Source organism: Oryza glaberrima, chromosome 1 (assembly GCF_000147395.1).
Source record: "Oryza glaberrima chromosome 1, OglaRS2, whole genome shotgun sequence".
Classification (NCBI taxonomy): domain Eukaryota; kingdom Viridiplantae; phylum Streptophyta; class Magnoliopsida; order Poales; family Poaceae; genus Oryza; species Oryza glaberrima.
The window spans coordinates 9,677,028-9,684,447 of record NC_068326.1 but is presented as its reverse complement, the minus strand read 5'-3'; positions in this window follow the sequence as shown (position 1 = coordinate 9,684,447).

The following is a 7,420-nucleotide window of genomic DNA, read 5'->3' as shown; positions in this document are numbered from 1 at the left end:
ACAAAAGTGTTTATTTTCTAAAACAGAGGGAGTATAAATATATGCAGCATATTCCTGCATTACTAGCTTTCAGTAATACTTGCATTCTGCTTTTACAAACTTCATGTACACTCTTTGAGGAAGTGCAACAAAATAACACACTTCCGAATATCACAGTGTTATCTAATCGATCTTTTCAACTATAGGCTCGATCTCCTTTAGAAAGCATGAACTTTATATCGTTTTTGGTCTGAAGGCAGTGACGGACCTAATTAAATTAAAGTTAATTCGTTGTTTTAAGAAACTACTCCTAGATGAACACATAGTGTGAACGGTCAACACAATGGGGTCTCGGTCTCCATTTGTAAGGCAGAAGTGCGTCGTCAAAAGATGAACGTCAGTAGAATTGCATCCGTGCGTTTACTTCCGAGTTCCGACCGATCGACTCGATAACAACACTGTGAACAAACACGTGCGTGCGTACTCCGGCATAGTGGTGTCTAGTAATAGTTTCTCGACTATGTAAAATTTATAAAAACTATATCTAGTATCTTAGTATCTTGGGTTGGGAATGGTCTTGAGACCGTCTCCCACACGCTCGGCCGGTGCAGCCATATTAATTACTGCTGGTCGTTGTAGTGGAATGCATGTCCATATGTACACAATTGACAATTCACAGCACCGCGTTCGTAATCGTGGGTGCGTCTGCACGCCTCGTTTTCATTAGATATCGTTATAAAAAAAGAAAAGACTAATTAAGCTTGGGCGAAGGAGCGTGTCGAATCTGCTCATCCTTGGATAATGGTGAGGCCATCGATTCGTTCACAATCGATGTACTACCTATCTCTCAAAATATAACAAACTAAAGTTAGATATAGCACGTACTATAAATTTAGACAGATAACCTATCTATTTTATGATGTATCTTTTCTGTCTGTCTGTCTACCTATCTATCTATCTATTATCTATTATATCATTAAAATAGCTTTGAAAGGAGACACCACATTCGCCGTGGGGGCTAGAAATTCCCACATTAATCGGAGAAAAAGAAAAAAAAAGGAGAGTTCAAGTAGAAATACAATCTATCTTACCCGTTAGATTATAGTGGGTCCGAATTATAATAGTATAGATTAATTGATATAGTTTATACAAGATATAATTATATCTACATAAATAGAAGTTAAGAGTTGTATGTCTATTAAAACTAAAAGTTGTATAAAATCCAAATACACTTCTACGTATAAGGTTCCTATAAAAATAAAATTTTTCAGAGGCACGCAGCCTTGCGGAATTGAAATCAAACATGATATAGAATCTATACGTATGTAACAGACTCAATATGAATTATTGTCTAATTTCTGTTAGCCAAAAGAAGTTCTGTATGTCGACGTTTGATGTCATGACTACAGTATTTGCATAGTATGGGGATCGTTGGTACTAAGATATATGATTGAGGTAAAAGAGATGGGGACGAGGATTTTTATACAGGTTCAGGCCCTGAATTATCAGGTAATAACCCTACTCCTGTTGGCCGAAGCCGGTCGTTTCTCTTATTCACCATAATCACACCAGTACAATATTTGGGGTAGCCTATCTATCTGTTGTCGACATAGCGGACTGAAATATCATCACTTAGTCGACAACAGGGTAGTCTTCCTCCTCGAATCCGTGCCCGGCGAGATCAGAGACAGCGCTAGATCCCTACAGCCGGCCTCTGGAGGTATCAGATAGGGTTAGTCCAGGCATATCTCTGATGTCGATATCCGGCGGCGTGTCTTGGCGTCTGTTGGCTTGTATGTTGTGGCTTCTTTTATTCCGTGTATGTTGATTGTGTCCTGATCTATTGTTCAGTGTCCCCTCTCCTCCTAGAGGGCCTTGTATTTATACCCATAGGTGTCCCCTTGTCCAAGTAAAACTAGGAAACCAATATACATACAATTCGAGTAGTCTTGTTGTTTTCATGTAGAACTCTATTCATCCTTCCTTATGCGGAACTCCTCCTATATCCGAAGGTTGTTTCCGTATAAGACATGATATGTTGTGGGTCTTGCCGAGATTTAGTCAACTATTATTAGGTACGTGGTATCCATAATCCTGACACCGTATGAATTAGATTATACATATATACTTCTATAAATCAAGCACGTATCACAACAATATTCAGGCTTTGATATGGACGGAAACAGATCAACAAATATGAGGGGGACGAAAGCTGCAGCAGCAGGTTAAGCAACGTTAAAAAAAGATTTCCGTAAAAAAAGAAAGAAAAAGATTTCTGTACCCAAAAAAACAAGCGCTAAAAATTTTAGGAATTGCTAACTAGCAGCCTCCGATAAAAAAAAGTGCAAAAAACGGGTTTCCGCCTTCCGTAAAAAAGGAAAAAAATAGCGCGAACAAAATATTCTGTCCGATTCTTAAAAAAAATCCCGTCCTCCGTGCCAAAAAAAAAACAAGCGCAAAATTTTTTTCTATCCGATTAAAAAAAAGTGTGTTCCTGTTTTCCTTAAAAAGGAAAATAGTAGTGAGAAAAAAAGATTTCTGTCCTAACCTTAAAAAAAATAGTACGTATAAACCGGTCCTCCCGAAAAACCTCCGTGCCCGAAAAAAAAATAAGCGCGAACAAAGGTTCCCGTTTTCCTTAAAAAAGGAAAAAAATAGTGAGAAAAAAGGTTAATGGAAGAAAAAGTTTTCGTGAAAAGTTAAAAAAAATCTGATTCCATAAAAACCGATGCTTTTCCAAAAATTCCTCCAAAAAATGGTGGTTGATGGGAAAAAAACTAAGAGTCCATAAAAAAATCCAATACGAGATTAGTAAAATTTAGGAACAAAAAAATTAAAAAAATAAAAATTAGAAAAAAAGGAAAAAAAAGAAGAGTTAAGTAGAATACAATTTAAAATTAAATATAATCAGTATTAAAATAAGAGTACATATCAGAACCCAATAGTAGATGAATTAAAATAAAAAAAATAAAGTAGATGAATTAAATTCAGAATAAAAAATAAAATAAAATCTAAAATTAGGCAAATGAAAAAGATAGTTAAAGTAGGAATACAATTTTGAAACAGCTGATGAAAATAAAAAATAAAAATAACAAAAGAACACAATAAGAAAAATAAAATAAATTCTAAAATTGGTGATAACAAGTAAAACTATTGAAAGAAAAGACCATCTAAAACACATAACGAGATTAATTAAGTAACAGGCTTATAGAGGAGCACAGTGGTGGCTGTTGATGGGACATTAAAAACTATTAATAAATCACCAAATAAAATCCTAATGACGATTAAAAGGAAGGACGACGGGCATGTCGTGAAGTAATCGGTTAAGGCGGTTGGCGGGACTTCTAGAAAGTAAAAAAATAAACCCCAATGAGAATCATATTTGATTTTTAAAATCTCAATTAAAAAAAAGAGAGGCAGCGGGTGGTTCGTATAGGAGTACAATGGCAGAGCCGCTGATGGTTGGTGGGTCTTCTAGAAAGTAAAAAAATGAATTCCAACGATAGTTATGTTCGATTTTACAATCCCAATGAGAATAAAGAGTATGCGGCGGACGGGTCGTAGAGGAGTATAGTGGCACCGTTTGACGGGATTTCTATAAATTATAAGAAAAAATGAAACCCAACGAGACAATAAACTCTAAAAAATATAAGGTCTAATTTTTAAAGGTTTGGGCTTCTAAAAAGTTAGAAAAATAAACCCCAATGATAATCATGTTTGATTTTAAAATCTCAATGACAATAAAGAAGGGCGGCAGCGGGCGAGCCGCAGAGGAGTACAGTGACAAAGTTGCTGACGTTTTGGCGGAATTCTAGAATGTAAAAAAATAAACCTAAACAATAATTATGTTTGATTTTTAAAATAATACTCCCTCCATCCCATTTTAAATGCAGCCATAGTTTTCCGCACCTAATTTTGACTGTCTATCTTATTCGACATTTTTTTAAAAAAATTAAAAACATTAGTCACGAGTAAAGTACTATTCATGTTTTATCATCTTATAACAACAAAAATACTAATTATAAAAAATTCAAATAAGACGGACGATCAAAGTTAGGCGCGAAAACTTATGGTTGCAATTAAAATGGGACGGAGGGAGTAATGACAATAAAGAGAAGATGCAGTGGACGGTCATAGAGGAATATAATTGAAGCGTTTGACGGGACTTCTAAAAATTACAAAAAAGAAACCCAACTGGACAATAAACTCTAAAAACTATAATTTTTTAATCCAATTTTTAAAGGTTTCAAGGAGAATGAATAGAAACAATATTGGATCGAGCAAACTAATAAAGAATAATATGATAGAAGTAAACGGTAGCAACTGGTATGACTTTTAAAAGCTATAAAATTATAAATACGAGGATGATAAGATTTGGTCTTTCAAAATCTTAAGACAATGAGGTAACTATTTAAGAAATTTTAAGTAAAATCATGTTAAAAAAATATAATTTTATATGAGTGCTAGCCGCGCAATTGCGTGGACCACCCGCTAGTTTGTATAATAATAAGGTTAACGGTAGAAGAGATGAAGTAGTACTAATTAAGCTGACTGAAATTAAACGCTGCATGCGGCAAATCCTCCCGATTAATGAAAACAACTCGTGATCAGCCAATGTGAAGGCTGAGAAAATCATTATACGACATCATCAGAGGCCACTACGTACCGTACCCTACCCGCGAAATGACAGGTTCGTGCTCGTGCAGGTAGTAATAATAATCTAACCAAATTAAAGAGATAAAACCAAACAAAAATATCTCGACCGATCGCCGCCACCACTACTACGACTACCTCCTTCCCAGTGGATGCGCAGATCGATCCAATGGCTGACTACCTGGGTGCGCAACGATCGAATTACGCGAAAACGACGACGAAATCGTCGTGAAATCTCACGTTTCCGGCGCATGCATCCATGTTCTGCCCTTGCCCTGGCCGCCGCCGGGCGGGCGGCTAACCTCACCTCGCGTCGCAAGACGCGAGTGGCTCCACTCACCCACCCACACCGCCACACGCACGCGCCTTTCCTTTCGCGTGAAAAGGTAGCAGCAGCCACTCACCTTGTCACGTGATCCCGTCGTCCGTCCCGGTCACCTCGCGACGCGATGCCATGCGGGTCCACCTGTCAGCGACGGACGAAAAGGCCTACGGCTGTGTATGATTTATCTACTACTATTAGCTAGAATATTTTTTAAATAGATTAATATGATTTTTTAAATAATTTTTTATAGATTTTTTTTTAAAAAAACACAGTGTTTAACCGTTTAAAAAACACAGGAGATGTGAAGTCGGAAAACTAAGCTTAAGACCAGATAAGTGGGGCGGGCACGGATCGGTGGAGAAAGTGCATCGGATGGTGTTTGTATGCATGGGACCATTTCTGGTACGCATCCACCGTAACAAACTAGCAACACACTTATATATATTAATAAACTTGCACAGATGTAAACTGAAAAATCGTTGAAAATGTTTTGCATCTGCTGCCTTTTTTTTTATCTCCAGCCCAATTTTGAAAATCTGAAAAGTAGCGCACTCACACACACACACGATGTTTCGTCTGGACGCAGTGGAGACAGATTGTTAGTTATCGTCTTCATCAACGTGACAACATCGATCGATCGTCGACATGGTTGTTTTCTGCTCGATGACACATTGGCCACGTTACGTGCTTACCTAACTACGGCCAAACAATACTGCATCTGGACCGTGCATATTATACACTTCTTTTTTTTTCCTTGTAGAGGAAGATGTGAACTGGTACTCTTTTTTTTTTAGGGGAAGAAATTAAAATCTTAGATGTTGAATTTGCTGATGCAAGCGTCTCAATGAGTGAGACTTGACTGGGGGTGAGTAGGAAGCAGTTGACGGCCTTATTAATTCCGCATTGGAATCGTCGTGGTCGATCGATCGTGTCGCTACAGCAAGCAGCTGTGCATATGTGAAAGGGCATGTAGCTTATTGGTTATAAGAGTCTCAGTAGCACGTGAGGTCCTGGGTTCGACTCTCCGTGGGAGTGAATTTTTCAGGATTTAACGGCGTTGTACTTTTAGTGGTAGGCGATGTACCCGTCGACAGCGGGATGCCTGTGGTGACTTCGTCAATCTCTTCAGGATTTGCCGGCCCAGTCTTCAAAGATGCTCATAGGGGTAGGGTTTGCGTGCGTTTATAGAGGTGAGTGCGCGTGCTGTGTAATTCTTAAAAAAAAGGCAGCTGTGCATTTGACTATCTCCAATTTTTTTTAAAGTAGATAAATATTAATAAGTATAGTTTTTTTTTTATATGAAAGGCTAGCTCGATCCAGGATTTGGTGACATGGACTCGGATAACGGGATAAGATAAGGTCGCCGCCGAGTATCTCCATCGATCGACTGTCATCAGTCAGAAGACCGAAATAAATTTTGGTTTTGACAAAATTTCGTTGCTCAATTTCGAATATACTACTACTTGTAGTGAACAGCGATGCACCTAATGGACTTTTCCTCGCATGCATGCATGCAACGACTTTAAATGAAGGTCTGAAGGACAGAGAGAGATATGATCGATTGATCATTTGATCATTGAGTTAGCTAATCCATCACTGTTTGTTACAAAAATGCATGGCTTTTAGTTCATGCTCGCCCTTGATAACTCAAAAGCGACGGAGAATTAAGGAAAAGTCCATCATATCAAACCCCCAATTCGATCTTGATCATGGATACGGGGTATATTATATATACAGGTGGAAAATGAAAAGGAGCTATACTAACCAAGCCTCTCTGTGCAATTTCGAGCTGTCCCTAATAATTGCGAGACAGAGGATTATTTGCCTAACGAAGGATCGATATGATCGAACCACTCAATATTGTTTCCCGGACACACCTTTTGGCGAGACGCATCATCATCATGGAGTCCAGGAAACCAAATCAACCGTAAACAAAAAACAAGGCGTGCATAATTAATTAGTCACTAGTAAATTAATTAGATTGAAACAAGCTAGCAGATGCGTACCTCGCCAATTAAGAATCCCAGCAAGTGGAATAATAAGCATTTATCATATGGTATAATGGTAATGTGACCCTTATCATCATAATTCTAAGTAGTAGTAGTAGTACTTCTCCTGTTGACCAACAACTCTACTGATGGAGTGATGTGGAGTTGCTGTGTTTTGTCCTTTGGTGGCTGGATTTTGAGGCCAAGAAAATGCAGATGGATGGATACATGGTAACACCAGGGATAATAGTACAGTTCAGGTACAGTGACTACGGTCATAACCTAACATAACAATGATGGTCACTCAGGTGTTAAATTGGGAGAGGACGATTGCATTTGTACCTGAAGCTGAAAGGAAGGCTTTTGGAGTGGTACACGTAACACGTACTCGCGGTGGTTCAGAGATGTTGTTGCAAAATAAGGGAAGAGAGATACATGGGAGATGATGATCGATTGGGGAACAAAAGTTGGTGGC